Source organism: Equus przewalskii, chromosome 23, assembly GCF_037783145.1.
Source record: "Equus przewalskii isolate Varuska chromosome 23, EquPr2, whole genome shotgun sequence".
Lineage (NCBI taxonomy): Eukaryota > Metazoa > Chordata > Mammalia > Perissodactyla > Equidae > Equus > Equus przewalskii.
This window is the reverse complement of record NC_091853.1, coordinates 6,278,832-6,297,472: the sequence shown is the minus strand read 5'-3', so window position 1 is coordinate 6,297,472 and position 18,641 is coordinate 6,278,832. Positions and strand designations below refer to the sequence as shown.

At 38.8% G+C, this 18,641-nt stretch overlaps 1 long non-coding RNA gene across 1 annotated transcript in view; it reads left to right on the top strand.

Moving 5' to 3' along the window:
• The window catches only part of LOC139078876 (uncharacterized), a 61,196-nt gene that overhangs the window by 14,353 nt on the left and 28,202 nt on the right, over nt 1-18,641 (top strand). The window contains exon 2 of the long non-coding RNA XR_011532042.1: nt 13,326-13,392. This is a non-coding gene — a long non-coding RNA (uncharacterized lncRNA). The remainder of the gene's footprint in view (nt 1-13,325; nt 13,393-18,641) is intronic.

Genomic DNA, 18,641 nt, shown 5'->3' with positions numbered 1-18,641 from the left:
TAGTACTGAAGGTTTTGGCCAGAGCAATTAAGCAAGAGAAAGGAATAAAAGGAATCCAAATAGGGAGTGAAGAAGTGAAACTCTCGCTGTTTGCAGACGACATGATCTTAAGTATAGAAAACCCTAAAGAATCCATCAGAAAAAGATTAGAAATAATCAACAACTACAGTAAAGTTGCAGGGTACAAAATCAATTTATAAAAATAAGTTGCATTTCTATATTCTAATAACGAACTAACAGAGAGAGAATTCAAGAATACAATCCCATTTATAATGGCAACAAAAAGAATAAAATCTCAGGGAATAAATTTAACCAAGGAGGTGAAAGACCTTTACAATGAAAACTATAAGACATTATTGAAAGAAATTGATGATGATATAAAGAAATGGAATGATATTCCATGCACATGGATTGGAAGAATAAATATAGTCAAAATGTCCATACTACCTAAAGCAATCTACAGATTCAATGCAATCCCAACCAGAATCCCAATGTCATTCTTCATGTAAATAGAACAAAGAATCCTAAAATTCGTATGGGGCAACAAAAGACCCCGAATAGCTACGGCAATCTCGTGAAAAAAGAACAAAGCTGGAGATATCACAATCCGTGACTTCAAAATATACTACAAAGCTATAGTAATCAAATCAGCATGGTACTGGCACATAAACAGACACAGGGGTAAATGGAACAGAATTGAAAGCCCAGAAATAAAGCCACGCACCCACGGACAGCTAACCTTCGACAAAGGAGTCAAGAACATAAAATAGAGAAAGGAAAGTCTCTTCAATAAATGGTGCTGGGAAAACAAGACAGCTATATGAAAAATAATGAAAGTAGACCATTGTCTTTCACCATACACAAAAATTAAGTTGAAACAGATTAAAGATTTGAAGGTAAGACGTGAAACCATAAAACTCCTAGAAGAATATATATATGGTACACTCTTTGACATCGGTCTTAGAAGGATCATTTTGAATACTATGTCTACTCAGGGAAGGAAAACAAAAGAAAAAATGTGACAAAATATATTTTAAGTAGCTTGGTCTACATTTAAATCACTCAGAGATTATTTTATATTTCGAGGTTATCTCAACCCAAAGTATTAATCCATTCAAATTTCTATTATTCCTCAGTTTGGGTAAAATGCTTATATTTGGATTAATTAATTAAACTCCATAGGGTCTTATCTTATTTTGTTGTTCTGCCTCTTTACAGGAAGGTTAATTTCACTGATTGAAGTAAGAGAGTATAAAACACTCAAGTGCCCATTCATAAAAATCCTTTAGAGAACAAATGACTATGTTACCTTTGCATGGTCAGGATACTCCAGCCATTAAACATATGTCACTGAGTAGGCAATGCCTGTAATACTAGAAATGCTGGAGGTGATGTTTTTGGTAAACAGGTGGGGTTTATGCTTGCTGAGTTTCTTTTACTTTTTAAAATCTTAGGTGCATGCCTTGTTGGATTAACAACCAACAAGGTTGTTGTTTAATGTAATCTAATGATTATTGTTAGATTCTAATAGAATCTAATTCTATCAGATTATTAGATTAAATTTATGTAATCTAATAAATTAGATTAAGTTTATTAGATTAAATTTTTCTAGCATTAGATTAGATTAGTCTATTAATTAGATTAATCACTAGATTAAATTTATCTAATCTAAATTTATTAGATTAAATTTATTTAATTGTTAACAATCCGTGGTTATCCAATCTGATGTATTCTTACAATAGAAGATAATTCTTGTTACCAATATGGACGGTATTTCTTCTGCTAATTAATAGATTAATCCACTATTTTATTGAGTTAATTTTTATTATTTGAATTAAAATAAGGTTGTTGAGGTTGAATGCTTTCTTAACTCATGGTTGCTTTTAAGCCAACTATGGATTTATTAATATTTACTCTCCCAGGAAGGTTTTTTCCCTATGTCTGAAGAGTCATACCTTTTTAGATTAACATTTAAATTCACATAGGACTTACTATCTTTTTAGGTAAATTTAAAGTTGAACTAAGATTCTGTCCTGGATAGCCGGTTATCACCAGGCTTGGCACGCTTTTCACCTATATTTATAGATCTTCTCACTATTTGCCACATAGACGAGTTTGTCCCTTAAATTGTCTGTAGCTTGTCTGGTTTTGGGGTATTTGACTTAGGTTCTCTTTGTGAAATTATTCTAGTTAATTCATTATGCAAAAGGTAAAAGGAGTAAACTCTGCTTTATTTATTTATTTGGTGAGGAAGATTGGGCCTGAGCTAACATTTGTGCCAATCTTCTTCTGTTTCATATGTGGGATGCCACCTCAGCATGGCTGACAAATGGTGTAGGTCTGCAACCAGGATCCAAACTCGTGAACCCAGGCTGCTGAAGCAGAGTGTGCAGAACTTAACCAATATGTCATGGGGCTGGGCCCGTGTTCTTTTTAAATACTTATTTCATCATTTCCTTATGGCACTTTCTCTATAACACCCAATAGAATTTCTATCCCCTATACTTTTATTAGTAAATAGATGTTTTATTTAATTTAGACATAATTATTAAGCTTAGCTAAGTTTGGGCTAGCTTTAGTGCAAAGTGGTCACTTTAAGATGAAATCTCCTGGGTGTAAACTAGGTGCTTTATTTAAGCTACACTTTGATTTGTCCAAGCACACTTTCTCTTGAGTTCCCGTCAGTTGCACAGATAACTTCGAGTCACTAGAAAAATCTGCCAGAGCCTTCCTTCCAGAACAGGAGACCTAGGGAATAAGGAAGATCACTTGCATGGCTCGTTAGGAGGAGATTCTTTATTTTGGTGGCTTTCACAATATTTTTGAGCAGAGAGATAAGACAGCCTTTTGGCCCCATTGCATTTCCCTTGATCTTAACCGCTGGAACTGGATTGGTGTACAAGGGTAAAAACAGATTTCCCAGGCTAGTTTTGGATCCAGGAGGAACCGGGACAGGAGTTCAGAGTTCACACCAGAAAAGCTGACCATTTCATTCTTATAGTCCACATACTGCGCCTGGCAGCAATATGCCAGCTGGAAACATACCTAACAGCAAATAGGAAGAAAAACAGGAATCTTCTTAGCTGATGCTAGCTTGATGCTCATGTCTTTACTTTAAAGCAATAATTTTCAAAGTTTAATTTCCACTTAGAATCACAGAATTTTGAAACTTGAGAGGACTTTAAGGATTAAAATTCTGAATGGCCTTACTATGACATTTTGGGCAAGGCAATTCTTCAATGTGTGGGACTATCCTTTAGGTTGCGGCATATTTAGCTTGCCTGGTACTGAGTCAATGAATGCCAGTGATATCTTGCCACTGACAGCTACTGATAGATCAACCCACTTCTTTTATTATTAGACAACAAAATGTGAAGGATGTCAATGGACTCATTCAAATTGTAGCTGACTAGTTCAACAAATATTTATAACTCTTACCATGTGTCGGGACCTGAGCTAGATGCCGAGGATATTAAGATTTATAAGATGCAGATTTGGTTCAGAGTCTAGCAGAGGAGGCAGACATGTAAATAGTTATCTTCATTATTTATACACATACACACACACCATCTACTGTGCCAACGTGGATGACACAGTAAATAGGCAAAATAGCAAATACATAAGGTTCGTGGAGCTTGTTGGAATTTATAACCAAGGAGAATGCACATGACCCCTTTAATTTGCATCTTAAACTACATTCACGTGTACTTTTCATTCATTAATCTAGCCAGTGGGTGCCTGCTGTGATCCAGGTAATGTTCTAAGCATGGGGATACATTCCCTCCTGTAGTTTACATTTGAGCCATTTTCTTTCTTGCTACTTTTCCAGTTCTACTCCTAAATGACTCACACAATGGTATATCTTTAAAATTTAGGATACCATCAGTAAGTTTTAAAGTGAGCATTCTTCCCTTTCACTATTCCTTCCCGCCCCAGAATATCAAGAGGAGATGCATCACTTATTGGCCCATAAGTAACAGAGAAGCCACTAGAAACAAGTTCTTACTTAAAAAAAAAGTTTTGAAATTGCTTTAGTAAAAGGTGAAAGATTTATACGATTTGAAGAGAAACCAGGGTATGAAATTGCTTTAGAAAGTTTAAAGTTTATTAGAATGTTATATGATTACTGCTGATTTTATCTTTGGATTAATCAGGTTGATTTGAAGCTTAGCATGCACTGGTTATATGAAACCTAGTATGTTTGTGAACCAGTTTTGTTGGCTTGACTTCTGAAGTTGTGGGAACAAATTCAAATCTTTCTTTTATCTTTTCATCAGAGAACAAAAAGAACCTTGTTTAAGCACCTAACTTAGCATTTTCTGGTGTAATAAAAGTTAAAGTTGTTATATGATCCCGATTTTATAGTTGTTAACCTCAAAAATAAAATAGCCAGTTTTTTTTTTTTTTCAACCAGCAAAATGAGTTTATTTGGGATACCAGAGAATTGTAATTTCAGACAAGCAAGCTATGGTGAACCACAGGCAAGTCTGAAGCGACAAAAGTGTGAAAACAAACAGAAACCTCATTAAAAACGGAGTGGACAGGCCAGAAGAGGGAGCTCTGCAAGGATGGCGGACCCAACAGGAAGAAGAAAGACTTCCTCTTCTTGCCCAGCAACAGCTCAGCCAATGAGAGACTGTCACAACTTAGCCAATGAAAAGCCGCTATACTTCCAACTTGCGATTCCTCCAATGCGCTGCAATGGCCCTCCCAACTATAAAAGAGTTTTTCCTCCCCTGGCGGCCAGGGCTCGGATGTGGCTGGTCATGGCTGCAGACTTTGAATTGGAGTCTATTGCTAATCCCAGATAAAGCCATTTTTTGCTGGAGGGATAACCGCCTCTCTATTTGTTTAAGGTCCGCATATGGTCAGCTGTTATTAGGTTTTAGGAGGAAATTGGGGAGAGTTGTTTTGAATAAAAGTTCGCTGGAGAACAAGAGTTCCAGGTTGTGGTGGTTTCTTATTGTCTGTAAGCAGTGGCTAGTGCTTTGCTGCTGGAGTGGGGTGGGTTCTTCCTTCCCTTTCCTAAAAGCAGGGACGAAATTCCCATGGGAAAAATGTCCTCCCTTGTACCGGAAAAACGCTAACATTCTTATCATCACAGATAAGAAGTTGAGACAGAGAATTTTACACAAAGGATTCTATACAAACAGATCTTGTTGAAATAATTTTTATCTTCCTTCTTCCTGCTGGTTTTGTAGGCTGCAATGAATGGTATACGCATGAGAACTCCCCCTGCAGGGCTTCCTGACTCCATTTTAAATGAAGTTTTCCTTTATTTATTATTTATTTATTTTCCTTGTTTATTTATTTATTTTCCTTTATTTATTTTCATTTTATATAGTAAAATTAATTTTTTTCTGTTGTTCCAAGGAATTACTTCAGCTCAAAGAAGCACCTGTTTATTTTTACATCTTAACTTTCCTTGTACCCATTATCTACTGTCAAAAGAAATTTAGGGAGCTTTACTTGATGTGATTATTTTTTTGAGCCGGAAACAAACTGGTCTTGAACAGGGAGACTGTAAAGTCAAAAGTGATGTGGAGTTCAGAGGCATGCCATCACAGGATGACTTATAAAGTGAAAAGGAGGAAATTGTTTAGCCTTTAAATGGTGATGATGATGATGATGATGGTGACAATTACGATAGGGGTTTCCAGACAGCAGGGGATTGGTCAAAAGTGATTATCTTATCCTATTTTAGGAAGACGACTTAAGTTTTATTTATCATTATCGGAGACATTTATGATGTAATAAGAAATACCTTGAGTCGCACTTACATTTATGAAATAAGGTAGATTAAGTTTTGCTTAAGTGGCTTAGCTGGTTTTGTCTGCTCAGGGGATCTTCAAGCCTGGTCTCCGTCTTATTTTATTTTGACATTATAATATCTTAGTTATCATCATCATCATTGGATAATGATATTTCATTTCTAATGATATTTCATTTCATTTCATTTCATTTCTGATAGATTCTTGCAGAGTTTAGGAGCCCTGTCCTGTATTCTTACTTGGATTTTCCTTGGCACCCAGTACAGCGCTCTACGTATAAATGTGTTCTCACCAAATTATTTACTGAATCTTCTGAGGTTTCAGAAATGTAGCCCAATTGTAGACGTGGAAGTCCAGTACAACAGAAGAGACTATGGTTTTTAGCAATTTTCCCTGAACTCAAGCCAACAAAGTTATAAAACCTTGACAAATACAGTCGTCCCTCGGTATCTGCAGGGGATTGGTTCCAGGACCCTGCCCCCTCACCTGTGGATGCCAAAATCCGTGGATGTTCCTGTCCTTTATAGAAAATGGTATAGTGTTTACATAGAACCTACACAATCCTCCCATGTACTTTAAATAATCTCTAGATTACTTATAATACCTAATATAATGTAAATGCAGTGTAAACGGTTGTTACACTGACTTGTTTAGGGAATGACAAGGAAAAAAAGTCTACACATGTTTAGTGCAGACTCAGCCATGGTAGGCCTTTTGATTTGAGATTGGTTGAATCTGTGGATGCCGAACCTGAGGATACAAGGGCCGACTGTACTGTTGCACTGTTCTCCTTCCTCCTCTTGATGATATCAACCGTCAGCACATCATTGCTAGGGAGTTTGATCAGACCTGGGAAAAAAAGAGTCCAATAACAGAAATATTTTCTTTTCACTTGGAGACCTTATATACCTAGCAAATAAATCAATCTTGACAATAAGAGGCAAGCATTATAATTTATAATAAGAAATATATATATACACATATTTTTTTTATTTTGCAAAGAAAAATTCATCTTGAGCTAACATTTGTTGCCAATCTTTCTTCTTTTTTTTTTCTCCCCAAAGCCCCAGGGCATGGTTGTGTATCCTAGTTGTAAGTCCTTCTATGTGAGCCACCACCACAACTTGGCAACTGACAGACGGGTGGTTTGGTTCCATGACTGTGGAATGAACCTGAGCAGCTGAAGCAGAGAGAGCACTGACGTTTAACCACTAGACCATCAGGGCTGGCTCAAGAAATGTATATTTGATCTTCATCCCCATTTCTGGCACAGAGCTCCCAAAACTATTTGAAGTTCCAAAGTGATGAGAATGGTAAAGATGTCTTATGTTGTGTTAATGAAGTGTTTTGGAATGCTCCTAGGTCACCTAAGGATGGAGGCTGGTTGCCAGAGGAACCAACCCCGTTATTAGGGGGTTGGAACTTTCAGAGGAGAAGAAAGGGGGCTGGAGATGGAATCTATTTCCAATGGCCAATGATTTAATCAATCATGCCTATGTAATGAAGCCTCCATTAAAACCTAAAAGGACAGGGTTCAGAGAGCTTCTGAGTTGGTGACCATGGAGGTGGTGGGAGAGTGGTGTGCTCTGAGAGGGCATGGAAGCTCCACACCCCTTCTCCATACCTTGCCCTATGTATCTCTTCCATTTGGGTGTTCCTGAGTTATATCCTTTCATAATACACTGGTAATTTAATAAGTAGAATGTTTCTCTGAGCTTCTCTAGCAAATTAATCAAACCCGAGGAAGGAGTCTTGGGAACCTCCAATATGTAGCCAGTCAAACAGAAGCACAGGTAACACCCTGGACTTGTGAGTGGCAACTGAAGTGAGGCAAGGGGGTGGCAGTGTTGTGGGACAGAACTCTTAACCTGTGGGGCCTGATGCTATCTCCAGGAAGTTAGTGTCAGAACTGAGCTGAATTGTGGGACATGCAGCTGGCATCCTGAGAATTGCTTGGTGGTGTTGGGGAACCCCCTGACACACACGTGGCAATTGGTCTCAGAACTGTAATATTAGATAAGAATGAGGTGAATGAATAAGGAGTAGACAAAATTTATGTATAACCTCCATAATGAAACTTGAGGTCACCAAACAATAATCTTGTTGGTCTTTTTAGTATACATCAAACCAATGAATTATCCAAAGACTCATATATGCGCAGAAGGTCTAGTTAGAAATCTACCTAGCACCAAGGTCGACAACTCCCTCAATCCTAAAAGCCAGGAATAAGACTAAGATACACTTGTGGGTAATAGTATAGGGCTCAAGACATGGGCAGAGAATAGGGCATGAAATAAAATGAAGAAAAAGAGTGAAAGATTGAAGGATGGTGATTTAGAATCAGACAGACCTGGTTTGAAACTCAGCTCCAGGAAGTATTAACTGCATGACCTTGAGAAAGTTATTTCATTTCTGAATCTTTTTTTTTTTTAAATCAGTAAAATAGGGATGGGAGACTACTGCAAAGGTGTCCACAGGGATAAATTAGCTGATGTACATGAAACAATGGCATATGCTACTTAGCAAGGAGCGTTTCTGCACACATAACTCATTTAGCAGCAAAGTATGATCTTCCTGGAAGAAAGCATAGCTGGTAAGGAAAATAGAAGCACAATAAGTATACTCTTCTGTTTAAGAGAACCTTTCTTAGATTAAGGCAGTGCATTTTCTAGGTCTTAGTAGAAGTAAGCAAACAGCTCTAGAATTCATGTGATGAATCACTAAATGTGCCCTTATTTAATCACTTAAGCCTAAACTAAACGTAATCTATTTTGCCCTGAAACATGCATTAGAGTAATGGTTCTTAAACATCAGTGAATATCAAGATAACTTGAATAGATTACAAATCACAATAAAAAAAATTACCATGACCAGACTTTATTCCAAGCCTACTGGATCAGAAAAGAAGGGTGAAGCCCAGAAATTAATCACTTTCCCTGTAATACCTCACCTCATCCACTGGCCCTAAAGGAAAAGAAAGCAAAAAGCTTCTCCAGGCATGAACACTGCTGAGTTTAAGGATCAGGAAAGTCCAGTATATAAACTAGACCAGACCACACTAGATTTGGTACTCCTGGTCACACAGGCTAGGGGTTCTGGATACCTTGGCCAGCTCCTTAGTAAGGAGTGTCAGCATCCTGCTTCATGTCTTTTACGTAATGCTACTTATATTTATGCTTAACTTAGCTACGGGGAAGGTCATCTGGTTCTTAAACCCAAGTGTGGGTTTGAGATACTCTTAAATTCTTGTGTGACTTGCGTAAAGTCTAGAATTAAGAAAGAATGTTTGACCTTGTATAAATTACTTAATATTTCTGAGTTTCAATTTTCTTTCATAAAATGGGGTTATTAATAGTAGCAACTTGATAGGATTGTGTTGTAGTGGTAAATTCCGACAATAAATGACTATTTGTATTTTCTATTACAATCAAGATTCTGAAGTCTCAAATAGCCGAAACTCAGGGAAACAGCATTAGTTATAGAATACTGACTAACAAAGTTTGTTGCCATCTAGAAATGCGTTAAACTATAAAACCACCCAGTAAAGAACAAGGCATAAGGTACAGTTTTCTTTCTGACTCCCTCTCCCTGACTCCTGGCAACTTTTGATGTTCTGTCTTCTTTGTTATTTTGCACTGTTACTATTATCTCTTGCATTATTATTTAATTTCTTATGCTTGTCTTGTCTTTCCAATTACCCTTTAAACTCTCTGAGGGAAGGGAATACATATCACACTCATGGTAGTATTTCAGGGCCTAGCACAGAACCTTGAAACAGAAAGTGCTCAGTAGAAGATTCAATTGATGTAGGATAAAGATGCTAAAAAGAGTGATAGGGAGGAGAGACAGGAGTCTGTGGTGAGCAGAGTTAAGTGTGTCAGATGCAGAGCAGCATGGGTGTTAAGGATGCTTAATCTCTCCCAACAGCTGGATTCTGGCTTCTGTAGAGTCCCATCTTCATTACTTAAACTTTGTGTATATGATTATTTAAACTGAATACATATTTGAAAAGCATTTAAACAATGCAAATATTTCCAAAAGGTACATATTTGAAGCTAGAATTACGATGTCATTTTAAGTTAAATATAACTAATATGGCTAAACATGATAGATTGGACCCGGGGTGTGTAGACTGGCAGACACACCTACACTTGATATCTCCCCAGCAATTGAGTGGCATGAAAATATTATACGAGGGAGCTGACCAAATGTCTTTTCAGAGAAGAGGAAGAGCAGAGCATGATTCTGATAAAATTTGTTTGTGAAGTTGGATTATGAAGAGTTGGTAGGCTTACTATTAAGAATTTTAATTTCTGAAATGTTCTTTCATTTTCAGTCAGATCACCAAAACAGAGGAAAATTGAAAAGTGAAAGGAGTGTCTTTGAAGGAAAAAAATATTATTTATTCAGTTGTGTTGAAGATCTCTCTTTCATCTCCATTTGAAGAATAAAGAATCTCTTCTATTAAAGTGCCTTTGTGTCAATGCAAATCAGAGTGATGGGAGGTAATTTTAGGACTACACGTTTAGAAAAGACCTACAGAGATAGTGCCATCAAAACCTTCCCGTAGACAGGGAATATGGTGAAACGGCTGTCAACAGGGAGTGAGGGCTGAAATGATAAGGAGGTGAAGGTCCCTAGATGCAAAGAGAGCAAAGCACACAATATAAAGGTAAATAATTTAAAACCAACTTTGTGATGTTGCAAGAGACCGAAATTTAACATTGGTGGCAATTGAGGGATCATTTTACAATATGCTTTGTAAATATCTTTTGTAACAAAAATAGTTGTGAGCTAATAAATGTGAAAGTGCGTTTTTATTTCAAGCCATAAAATAAATCTCTGAAGCCAAGTACGCATAAATATAGGCCTCTTAAGAAATAAACGTTTTCTAGTGCATGCTCTGATTTATCTGCCCTGCAAAAATACTATCTTCTTATAACTTTTCCTCTTCTATAAATTCAATTTAATATGGCAACTAGATTATATGGGTGGAAAGTGACCAGGGACAGCACAGAGGCAGGCATGCAGCCTGGTGTTTGTTGAACTGGTAGATGGCTCTGGAAAGGGCGAGTCATCCAATTCCTCCTCCTGATGGTGGGCCTCCCAAATTATCTGGACCTCCCAAGATAAACAACCTTAGCAATAACAGGACATTTCCAATCCATGTAGGAGAAGCCTCCAACCTCGCACTTCCCAGTGCCTCTTTGTCACCACTTTCTCAAAGCAGGCAGGCTCAAGTGCTTCTAATTCCAGGAAGAGTAGCTCTCGTAGCCATGATCTCCTGTGGTCGGGAAAAAGTATAGGGCCCCTGTTGTCATTCATCTATCACCTCGATGTCCTTTTCTGTTTTTGGCCCCTAAGCATGTGCAGACAGAAGAGGCTACGTGGAGCAGCTTGCTCTTGTCCACCTTTCTCCCCCTTCCTGACTTTACTTTTCCCCACAATACCTCCCACCAGCCAAGATGATCTTTTATTTACTTACTTTATTTACTGTCTGTTCCCCTACTGTCTGCTGGGATACAAGCTCCATAAAGGCAAGGGTTCCTTTTGATTTTATTCACTGCTGCATCCCCAGCACTTAGCATAATGCCTGAGACACAGCAGACGCTCAGTAGTAATGTGAAATGAAGACTCTACTAAAATGTTTTCTATTTGCCCCCAACTCTGCCTGAGTCCAGTTTTGACCCATTTACCAGAAGGTTGATTTGGGAGCTGGTTTTTGGATATCTCTGGGGCCTGAGGAAGAGTTACGCCAAGTGAAGCCTTTTGAAATTTTTATAGGGTGACGAGATGCTTGACCCTGCTTGCGTTGAAGCCACAATGCTACTCAAAACTGTTTTCATTTGTGTAGCGTGTTTCCCTACGGTTACCCAAGGACATGTCAGAGCATGTAGCAGGGAATTATAAGGGTCTGTGACAGTGGGTGCGCCACTGCAGTCTGAGTGTTAGTTTCCTCCAATGCAAAGTATCAATAATAATACCTATATCCCAGTGATGTCCTGAGAATTAAATGAGGTATATGTGACATTACCTGGTACACTGTAGGCATTTAGCACGGAGCAACAATTTTTGATCCTCCACCATGTGTCAGTGACCATTTTAAATTGTGTACATGCATGGCCTCTAATCCTCACCACAAACCTACAAGATAGATGTCATCTTTTCCATTTTATAGATGAGCGATATAGCTCAAAGGAGGTTAAGTGACTTCGCAAGCCATACAGTTGCTGTTAAATCTCAGCACATTGGGCACAGATATTTTACATTAACCAGACTAACCCTATGGGTGCACGAAATACTACTAACCTACAGCTAGGTTATGGATCATTTAAAACCCATTTATTTAAAATGGATCATAGGCTATGCCAGCATATGCATGGTGGATCTGTGGATTCTATGGCTCCCTCCCATAGTCTGATCATTCTAAGCATGATATCCCTTCATCTTCCTCAGGAGAGCATGGCTGAGTTTAAAGAATTTTTCTCCATTGCCTGGTAACTGGTGTCAAGATTATCCAAAAATTCTAGAATTCCTTGGTGAAAGAGCAGAGAATGAATCTCATTATTTTAGCATAGACTTAGTATCCCTTTGGCCACCTGGAGCTGTGAACCATGAACGAACGCTGGGCAGCTGTCAGAACAGTTTTTCCTCTCTCAGATTATTTCTGTTTGTCTTCCTCCACTAGACTGTGCGGACCATAAAATGCCAAGTATGCCCCCCGGTTTCTGGGGCAGTGCCCAGTGCTAGTAGAAATCTACTTAAATGAATAAAAATGGAATGAGTGAATAAATGAAGATAAGGAGTCTTTCCAAAGTGTGTTTAGTTAAATAGTTGTAAATCTGTGTTCCATACCTGACTTTAATGCTGGTCAGGGTAGAGATTTCCATCCCATCTTATAGAGTCATACAGATCATTTTCTTCTGGGAGTGACACAGTGGTTTGTTTCCTCTCAATAGTTATAGAACCAATTCCCATATGTGCAATGATCAAGCTCTTGCCAAATGTTAGGGGAAGAGCGTGACAAGTTTAGTAGTCATAGTAGCAAACACTCATATTGCATTTACCATCTGTGCTGTTCTGAACACTTTACCTTCATTATCTCATTCAACACAAAAAGCAACCCTGTGAGGAATGTACTATGATCATCTCCATGACCCAAATGAGGAAATCAAGGCACTAAAAACGTAGGCAATCACCCAAGCTCATACAGCTAGTAAGTGGTAGAGCCGGGATTTGAACCCAAGCCATCTGGCTCCAGAGTCTACGTGTTCAGTTACTACTTTGTAAAGCCTCCTTAAATCAAGGAATATACAGTAAATATAAACAACTGTAATAACTATATAGTGGGACAATATCTTGATATATTAACTAATTTTCTTGTTGTTTTCAGTACTTCCTGAACTTTATGATCCTTTCTCTCCTTCAAAGCAGCGCCTTAGTACCCTGAGGGAAGGCATGACAGAATAGAACACAGAACACAGAAAAGATTAAATTGTGAGCTCTGGGCATAAACAAAAGATTTGAAAAATACGATTTTCTCTCATCCTCCAGGCCAGGTGGGCTTGTCTACTCAGTGGACTGGAGAGAACTGGAACATACGATTCTAACTACCCCTCTGGTAAGTTCCATTGATGGGAGGGGGGATAAATGCACTCCAGGGATTTGCATATCTCTGGCAGAGAGGCCCTGAGCCTCCTGCCCATCCTTACAGACTTGAGGAAGCATGTAGAAGCTGATTGGGCCCCAGAGCTTCCTGGGGCTTGAGTGCGGAGGGTAGAATTAAAGGGCAACAGGCCTTAGGCAGCCCCATCTAATTTACCACAGTTGGCGTTTAGCAAAAGGAACTGATGCGTTGTCGTGTATCGGGAGGCCTGAGTGATTGGGAGAGCTGAGTGTCATGAGATCTCGAAGGTGGGGATGAACGGGGTCCAGTGGTGGCTTAATGGATGAATGACGCAACGTCTGACAAACGACAAACATGAAGCAGTCTCAGAGGATGTCATTGTGGTGATGATGACTGAGGACCAACTTCATCATGTGTCTGTCCCCCTCAAGCACCTGACCGTTTGGTGCTGTGTGAGCGACCTCAGGATCCTACCCACAGATGGAAGTGGGACAACAAGGTGAATTAACTGAGTATAAGTTTCTGTCACCAGATAGAAAAAGAGCTTGTGACAAAAATTAAGTTGTTATAGAAAAATGCAGATAATATAGATAATATAGAAAACTAAATGTCTTACATATTAAAATTTGTGCTTGTGAAAAACCTTCAGTACAGTAGGTAACATTTATTGTTTAATGTATACTAAGAACTATGCCAAGTACTTTAAAATAGTCATCTCATTTAGTCTTTATAATAAATTTAGGACGGGGGTTCCATTCATGTTTCCCCATTTTACACATGTGGGAATTGAGGCTTGAGGTAGGTAAGTAAATTGCCCAAAGTCACAACTGAATCACTGAGTGAGGAGTCAATTCCCGTCTCACTAGATCCAAAGCTTCTGCTCTTAAACATTCCGTCACTTCCTCAGGCTTTATCTCCATGGAGTTGAAATAATATAATAGAAATTTGGGACTAATGTTTATCGTCTTGTTTCTCTTATCCCTGATATTCCATTTTCAAGACCTCTGGCATCTACACCCAAAATCCACACGGACTCCATCTACTTGTTTTTCTTGTCCCTGGTACCACCAAATTTTACTGTCAAAGCTGCCACGTACAAAGACCAGAGGGAAGCCTGCAGACCATGAAAAGCTGCAAGAACGCTGCCTTGACGATCTTCTCAGTGTCTTAAAAGAGGGGACTAGGGAAAGGTACTTAGGTGTTTTGGGAGCTGGAGTTATCAAAGGGAGGTTTTAAGACAGAAGAAAGAAAGCAAGGTCCTGGTCAGAATGTGTGAACTTGGCCGAAGATATTGGTTTTTCCTTGGGAATGCCTAAGTCTGTGCAGAGTTCTGTTAGGTCGGTTAGTCTGTGGTCTTCTCTTGGAGCATATGGATCTGAGGGAGCTGGTGGTAAAGCTCTCTGAGCTTAGTTCATGCTACACATCACCTTTTGGTGTGGTTTATCCGTCTTGTGAGTCACCGCACATTTCACCACCACTGCTTCTCTCTTGGCCTCATGCAACAGCCCAACTATTCTGTCATTGTCTTGCTCTTCAATGGCTGCCTTGGACTTGAAATAAAACCCAAAATTCTTGGCACAACCTACACTTCTGTCAACAATTCCAGTGTCATCCTGTGCCACTCCCCACACACACACTGGTCCGCCAACCCTGGCTGCTTTCATTTCTTCAACACATCAACTTGTTATGGCCTCTGTCCCTTCACGCATAGTGTTCCTTCTGCCTGAATGATCTTCTCCACTCTTCCACTGCTACATTCTGGTATAACTGCCACATATTAGCTTAAAGAAGCCTCTCAAATCCTCATTTTATGCTAGGTGTCTTGAGGACATGATCTCAAAGTGTATTGTATTTCCTTTCATAGCATACATAGAAATTTACAATTGTACAGTTGTTTGTATGCTTCTTTGTTTAATGTTGCCTCCCCAGCAGACAGTGAACTCCCTGGGCTTAGTATCACATCCTCAGTACTGCTTGGCAGACAGCACTTGAGAACTATTAACTCAATCACAAATGAAGAATTGTGGGGAGTATACCTGGGGTTGGTTTTGGAAAAGATGCTGGGTGTCCTTCTGATGGCTCAGGCTCGCCACTTCATGTATGAACCTGTGGCTAGCTCGGTCTGTGACCAGCTCTTGATTAAGGAAGGTAATAAACCTAAAGTTTTTTTTTGAAAAAACTTAATTAGGAATATATCCTCCTACAATAAGTAAAGTTGTTGTGAAGGTAACAGATGTAAAAGGTTTCTGTAATCAGGATCTTCGTATGAATGGAAGGTCCTGTAACCACAAAGCGCAATGACCTCATGTTATGAGCCTAGTAAGACTGGAAGCCGCAGAGCTTAACAACGAGTGTTGGGCAGGGTATAGTCAAGAAGTCTAGGTTCCAACCCTTGCACCTCCACTTACTAGATGTGTGTCCTTGGCAAATTACTCTCTATCTCTGTGCCTTGGTTTCTTTATCTATAAAAAGGGAATAAAGCGATTGCTTACTTTCAGAGGGTGGTTATGTGGATGAAATCACACAATGTAGATAAAGTGCTTGGCTCTTAGGAAGAGCTTGATGAAAGTTTACTATGCTCACTTTAGACATGGAAACATGCTTTTGGGAGGGAAGTGGGAAAGCTGTGGGACCTGCAGAGCCAAGCAAGTGTTTGTTATTTTGTAATGTGGCTGAACAAATTAAAAAACTGTGAAGAACTTTCAGAAGTCAACATTAAATCTGTGAAAGGATAGTATTTTGAAAAAATATTTCTTCATTTAGTAAAGACTTAACCAGTGTTTGAAATACTTTAATATCCTCTGAACGCATGGATTCTACTTATTTAAACTTTTCTGAAGTAGTTAGAGAACACTTCACGGTTGGGAATTTTTGCTAGAAAACACATCTGTAAATTGGTAGACATTTTGAAAGCAAGGAATGAACTAAAATACTCCAAAATTCCAAGATGTTATGCAATGATTTATGAAATTCATATTGCATGTATATTAGGCCTTCTTGCTTTCTACCTTCTGTGTCTTCTTGAGGAACACCGTGGAGTACCCTTTCCTAGCTTATTTGTTGCAATGGTCATCATGTTCATTTTAGCCACTGTTGGCCCAAACAACTCCTATTTCTTGGGGGTTTTCCTCCATCCACTCATCCTTCTCTATTAAAATGTCAATTTTTTTTTTTTTGCTGTTCTTGGCTACAGTTATAACCCCTTCCTCTGTAGCCGATACTTTGTGAAAGAAAATTTTATCTTGGAACATATTTCATATCTACAGCTGGTGAAAAGAGAGACTAAAAGGAAGGGAGAAAGGCATTAACTGAAATCAAGCTGTAAAGAAACAGGACCCTAAAGTACTAGGAATTAAATTCCCTGCCATTGTGGGATAGTTTAGTGCTTCTGGCCTCGTAAATGTATTTCTAAGTAACGATATAATTCCAATCAACATATTATTATAGAATTCCAGTTCCCATGTTCTTTGACAAAGGACCTCCAAAAAGAATGTTTCTTACCATTGTCCTTCTAAGCTGTGGATTCTTGGTTCTACTGGATTTTCTCTCAATGTCACAGTGAGGTGGTGAGGGAAGAGGCCAGGAGAGAAGGTTTCCTTGAAGAGGAATCAGCAGAGTCTGGTGAGAACAGAGCATTAGGAGCAAAACTGCTGACTTCAACTCTTATTCTGCTGGAGCATCTGGTGGCCTGTGGAGGCTGGGTTAACTTTCAGAGGCTTTGCGTTTTGCATCTTACCCTATCCTTACTGGGTTTGGAGGATAAAGTGGGATATTGCCTTTCATAAGTGTAATCTTGTATTTTGAAATATTCCAAGTGCAACAGAACCACAAGGTTCCCCATCTCATTGCCCTGGCAGTCTTGACGGCAGCCCTCCTATGACCTCACCTGCAGTACCTTAGTGGCAGCTTGGCTGGATTTCCCAGCTGTACTCTTTCTGCTTCAATCTCTGGCAGATTGCTCAACAAACCAATTTTTCCTGATATTCTACTTTAATTAAATTACAGCCCTGCTGCAAATCACGTTCATGTTCAACGCATCTAGCTTAAATTCCTCTGCAGGACGTGGTTTTATAGTTCCCCGAGTATTTATCTAGTTCCCAATGTGGGCCAGGCATTGTGCAATGTGCTGGGGATTCAATAACAAATATGACATGGCCCTTATCACAATGGAGCTTGTAGATTAATGGTGAGACAGCAGATGACTTCTGTCTTAGTCCATTCGGGCTGTTATAACAAAGTACCACAGGCTGGGCGGCTTATAAACAACAGAAATGTATTTCTCACAGTTTTGGAGGCTGGAAGAGTGGGATCAGGGTGCCAGCATGGTCAGGAAAGGGCCCTCTTCTGGGTCACAACTTCTGGGTATATCTTCACATGGTGGAAGGGGCTAGGGAGCTCTGTGGCATCTCTTTCATAAGGGCAAAAATCCCATTCATGAGGGCTCTGCCTAATGGCCTAATCAACCTCAAAGACCCCACCTCCTAATACTGTCACATTGGGCATTAGGATTTCAACATACGAATTTTGGGGGGACACTAACATTCATACCATAGCAATTTCTTTATTTCCTTTTCAATGATAGTCACTTATTTAAAAATCATTCATTTGATCAACATATATTTGAGTGCCTGCCAAATGACAGGCACTGTTCTGGTATTTGAGATTATAGTGGTGAATAATATTAAATTTTCCATCCTCATAGTGCTTACATTTTGGCTTAGATTACTCATAAAAGTCATACATCTTTATAATTAAAGAAAACAAAATGTAAAAATCTGCTTTCCTATACTATATCCTTCATTTCTACTTCTCAGAGATAATCAGCATTAATGTCTTTTTGGGTACTTTTCCAGCAATTTCTATGTATATGCCAAAAGGTATGAGTATTTTATATTTTAAGCAAATGGATCAAACTCTAACTCTACATAATGTATTTAATTGAGTCACATTTTAACATCTCTGCAATGGTGACTTGTCTTACAATCAATGCCATCTTATAATTTTAATCTGCAGAATGTTTTCTTTTTTCTTTGTGGTACGCAAAATAATGGTGAGTCTTAGAATTGAGCCAACAAAATATGGTATTCAAATAGTAAACAACTTGGTTACAAGTAAAGAAAACAATACTGTACCAGTCAGAAATTACGTTAGACTGCGAGTAACAGAAATTAAAACCAATAGCGTAAAAAAGGAGTGTAATTTTTCTCTTCTAACAAGGAGTCAGGAGTTGGGAAGGCAGGGTT